The sequence below is a fragment of the Octopus bimaculoides genome, chromosome 24 (assembly GCF_046866305.1).
Source record: "Octopus bimaculoides isolate indiv1 chromosome 24, ASM4686630v1, whole genome shotgun sequence".
Taxonomy (NCBI): Eukaryota; Metazoa; Mollusca; class Cephalopoda; order Octopoda; family Octopodidae; genus Octopus; species Octopus bimaculoides.
The window spans coordinates 7,527,097-7,533,096 of NC_142951.1; positions in this window are offsets into that span (position 1 = coordinate 7,527,097).

The following is a 6,000-nucleotide window of genomic DNA, read 5'->3' on the forward strand; positions in this document are numbered from 1 at the left end:
ATGGAGGGGATGACAAGGAGAGGATGGTGATAATAAAAATGGTAATGATGGTTGTGATGATGATGATAAAGGCAGTGTGTGAACAATGAGACCAAGTCTATCTTCTTCGTCCCCCCCCCCCCCCTCACCCCTACCCCTTCACCCACTACTCACTTTTTTGTCTCAGCATCTGTCCCTTACTTTTGACCACTGGCTTTTTTTTTTTTTTTGTATCTTCCAACTTGACCAATATGAAAGGCTGACTTTTCTTTCACTCACTCGCTGACCTTTCTTGGCTTCTTTTCAACACTGACCTTTCCAATTCGCTCTTACATCACTCGTACCAAGCATGGACAACCTTTTTTGCAGAATCTGGTTGCATCGTTCATGATTCATCATCAGGTGAACTGCACGACTAACGGAAAAAAATTTCAAGGATTTACCTGAATGTCCATAGGCCACAGTTTGACCATGACTGCTATATACACTTATAATATACATTCACATACTATATACACTCACTTACTATAAACATTCACCTACTATACACTTCACCTACTGTACACACCCATCTAGTATACACACTTGCCTACTATATACACACAGTGTACACACTATATACATTCACCTACTATACACTCTCTGTACACATTCATCTAGTATACACACTTGCCTATCATATACACTCACATAGTGTACACTATACATTCACCTACTATACACTCGCCGTACACACCCATCTAGTATACACATTTGCCTACTATATACATACAGTGTACACACTATACATTCACCTATATACACTCACATCGTGTACACACTATACATTCATCCGATGTACACACCTACTGTACATGCAATTACTATGCATATTTGGCAATTATATACACTCACTATGCACACCCACCTAATATACCTATTATACACACCCACCTGTTATATACACTCACTCACTATACACTCTCACCTGAACCAGGTTGAGTGTTGGTTTCATTACTTTGAGCCAGAGACAAACAGACAACCCATTCAGAGATAACACATTTCCCCACTTGCTCCAAAGAAGGCCAAGGTAGTTTCATCTGCAGAGAAGGTGATGGTCTCGTTTTGGGGGGATGCAAAAGGCATTGTGTTTGTTGACTGTCTTCAAAAGAGCCATACCATTAATGGAGAGTACTGTGCCAAGTTGCTGAGGCAGTTACAAAAGGCTATTGAGACTAAACTCCCAGGAAAACTGACAAAAGGGTCTTGTTTCAGCGCGACAATGTTCCAGAACACGAGTCTTGAATTGGTTGAGTACCCTCCATACTCTGGCGCTAGGAAGGGTATCCAGCTGTAGAAACTCTGCCAAATCAGATTGTAGCCTGGTGTAGCCATCTAGTTCACCAGTCTTCAGTCAAATCGTCCAACCCATGCTAGCATGGAAAGCGGATGTTAAATGATGATGATGATGATTCTCCTGATTTGACCCCATCTGACTATCATCTGTTCTCCAACATGAAAAAGAAAACAAAACACCACTTGGCTGGGAACCAGTATCACAATGACGAAGGCCTCATATCTGCTGTTGATGATTTTTGACCAACAGAATGAAAGCTACTTCACCAATGGGATCCAAGCACTGCAACACCGATGGAAGAAGTGTGTGGGCCACAAAGGGGACTATGTTGAAAAATAAACCTCATCTGGTTATATTCAACATCACCATCATCTTCCTTTGACATCCTTTTTCCATGCCGGCATGAATTGGATGCACTAGTGTAGCTAGAGTGTGTTCCACCTTGGGCGGCCCTTCTGTTTGCCGCACCTAGACCCCACAAAAAACACATATTGCCTTCAGCAGACCTAAAAGTGCTGCCTGGGGCAGTCCCCACTCCCACTAGCTACACTAGTGATTGGATGGTTTGGCCAGAGCTGGCCAGGTGGAAAGCTGCACCAGAGTTGATTCGGTAGACAGAAACTGAAAGCAGCCTGTCGTGTGTGTGCGTGTAAGTAATAGTGATTTCAAATTTTGGCACAAGGCCAGCAATTTCAGGGGATGGAGCTCAACCCCAGTGCTCAACTGGTGTTTATTTTATCGACCCCAAAAGAATGAAAAGTAAAGTCAACTTTGGTGGAATTTGAACTCAGAACATGAAGATTGATGGTGTGTAAGTAATATTAGCCTTTTCAGAGAATGACTAGTTCTTTTACAGTATATCTGAGGATTACTTAGAGAGCTTTTCTTAGCATCAGTGAGGTTATGACAATCAAAGTACTTTTTAAAAAATTTTTTCATTTCTTCTCCATAATTTCTCAAACACATAAAGAAAAACAAAATCAAAAGAACAAAACATTACGATAAAACAAAACAAATAACAAAAAAAAACAGTTTAACCCTTTCGTTACCAACCTGGCTGAAACCAGCTCTGGCTCTGTAGTACAAATGTCTTGTTTTCATAAGTTTTGAATTAAAATCCTCCACCAAACCTTAGTCACAAATTATGTTCCTAACACTAGCTGAGTGATAACTAAGTTATTTTACTAAATTCTTTGTTATATTTAAAGTAATTGAAAGAAACACAGAGCATCTCAAAATAAATACAGTAACGAAAGGGTTAAAGAACAACTTGTTCTGTTATCAAAATCTGAGTGAAAAATTACTAAGACAAGATTTCTAAACCACATTTAGTTTATAACATGTAATATGGCAAGTCATGGTGGGTTTTTTTTTGTAATCTGTCAAACAAGATAAACATTAAAAGAATGATTAAGAAGAAAAACTGGTTCTTTTTAGAACAACTTAGATTGTTACAGTCTCACTGAAGATTGCTAAGACAATCTTTATTGTTGTACCTAATGTATGATATGTACAGTTTTAGCCAAAGGTTTGGAACATTTTAAAAAAATTAAAATTGTTATGCCAAATTTGATTCGAAACGTATATATTTGGGAATTTAATATAAGAATTCTAATTTTTGGACCTATATTCTAAACTTTTGGCCACGTAATAATATACAGTAATCCCTTGGGTGTTATGTTCCAAAAACCTCTGCAATAGGTGAAAATTCATAAAGTAGAAACAGTATTGTATTGTATATTTTAAAAAATAATATAAATGATTTTAAATGCAAAACCACACCATGGAGGAATTGACGGAAGCTTAAATAATAAACCCCAATAGGTGAACTGCGATAAGGTGAGGGATTACTGGTTTGCTAATTAAATATATCTTTGGGCATTTAATATAATAATTCTAATTTTCATACCTATATTCCAAACTTCTGGCCATGACTGTACATCTGATATACTGAAGATTGCTAAGACAGTCTTTTTTTAACCTTTTAGCATTTGAACTGACCACAACCAGCTCAAGTATTCTACCTGTTTTATATTCAAACTGACCAAATCTGGCCTCTCACACTTACCCTACAATTTCATTCTAAAAATAAATAATCACATCAAAATCTCAACTCTATGAGATAATACATGATTAATTCAAAACAACGTGAATAAAAAGGCTTTACACTTGACAGAGTAATCTGAATGCATGGGGGTTAAATCAGCCATAGCCAGCTCAATTATTCTATCTCTTTAACCCTTTTGATACCAACATGTCTGAGACCATCCCTGGATCTGCCATACAAACTTTGTTTTAAAGTGATCTAAGTTAAAATCTTCCATCAAAATTTCATGTTAATTTATGTTCCAAACATCAAGTTAAATAATGATTAAGCTATTTTAACTAAACTCTTCATTATTTTTATAATTAATTGAGATGAGAACAGTGTATTTCAATAGAAATAATGCAACAAAAGTGTTAATAATGACTAAGTTATTTTACTAAATTTTTCATTAGCTTGCTTACCAACCACATGGTCCCGGGTTCAGTCCCACTGCGTGGCATCTTGGGCAAGTGTCTTCTACTATAGCCTCGGGCCGACCAAAGCCTTGTGAGTGAATTTGGTAGACGGAAACTGAAAGAAGCCCGTCGTATATATGTATATGTATATATGTTTGTGTGTCTGTGTTTGTCCCTCCAACATCGCTTGACAACCGATGTTGGTGTGTTTATGTCCCCCGTAACTTAGCGGTTCAGCAAAAGAGACCGATAGAATGAGTACTAGGCTTCCAAAGAATAAGTCCTGAGGTCGATTTGCTCGACTAAAGGCGGTGCTCCAGCATGGCCACAGTCAAAAGACTGAAACAAGTAAAAGAGTAAAAGAGTAATCGAGACTTAGGCAGTGTATTTCGACCAAAATATTATAACAAAAGGGTTAATAATGACAATTATTTCACTAAATTCTTCATTTTAAAAATTGAAACAAAGACAGCATGTTTCAACAGAAATATGGTAAAAGTGTTAATAATAATAAAAACATTTTCCTATATTCTTCATTATTTTCATAATTAATTGAAACAGAAATATGGAAACAAAAGGGTAAATACTAACAAAGTTATTTTACTAAATTCTTCATTAATTTGAAGCAAAGGCAGCGTATTTCAACAGGAATATGGTAACAAGAAGGTTAAATGATTATATTTTGGTCTGACTCCAAATCTAGTGTTAGATTAAATGATTAAATTTTAATATGACCTAAATTTCACCTTTACCAATATCATGATCTAGTTTTAGTTTAAATAGTTATATTTTAATCTGACTCATAGATAACTCATTACCCTTATTTGGAAATAGCATTGATTCTAATGATTTGGAATATGACTAACACACAGCCATGCATGTGACAGTATGAGAGTAAGATGGAGCTAAGCTGATCACTGCAAAAATGTTCAATCACACTTTATAAAGGCAGTTCTTGTATGCAGTTTGCCAGCCATGTTTGATGCTAGCCAAATTTGTTCCTAGCTGATTCTCTTTCTTCTTCAATCCTCGAATGCTCAGAGGAGGGGGAAAAAACAAAAAGCTTTTACTCAAAATTGATTGAAACTTCCCCTGCTTAACCAAAGGATAATTAACGAGCGTATCTTAATAGAAGAAACTGGAATATTTCTTCGTCAATACCAGAATGCAGTTCCATCGTTATGCTGTTTATTTCACTGGAACTTAATCCTGTTACTGCATAATTCACTCTTTTAGTCTATTACTTGTTTCAGTCATTTGACTGCGGCCATGCTGGAGCACTATCTTAAAGGGCTTTTAATCGAAGAAATCAACCCCAGGATTTCTTCTTTGTATTCTATCGGTCTCTTTTGCTGAACTGCTAAGTTGCGTTAATGTAAACACACCAACATCGGCTGTCAAGCGATGGTGCGGGTAAACACAGACACACACATATATACATATATACATACATACATATACTCTCTTTTACTTGTTTCAGTCATTTGACTGCGGCCATGCTGGAGCACCGCCTTTAGTCGAGCAAATCGACCCCAGGACTTATTCTTTATAAGCCTTGTACTTATTCTATTGGTATCTTTTTGCCAAACCGCTAAGTTACGGGGACGTAAACACACCAGCATCAGTTGTCAAGCGATGTTGGAGGGACAAACACAGAAACACATATATACATATACATATATACGACGGGCTTCTTTCAGTTTCCGTCTACCAAATCCACTCACAAGGCTTTGGTTGGCCCGAGGCTATAGTAGAAGACACTTGCCCAAGGTGCCACGCAATGGGACTGAACCAGGAACCATGTGGTCGGTAAGCAATCTACTTACCACACAGCCATTCCTACACCTATATATATATATATATATATATATATATATATATATATATATATATATATATATATATATATATATATATATATATATATATATATATATATATATATATATATATATATATATATATATATATATATATATATATATATATATATATACATATATATATATATATATATATATATATATATATATATATATATATATATATACGACAGGCTTCTTTCAGTTCCCATCTACCAAATCTACTCACAAGACTTTGGTTGACCTGAACGTAAAAGAATGTAAAAGCTCACAATGTAAAAGATACTTGCCCACACAGTGGGACTGAACCTGGGACTATGT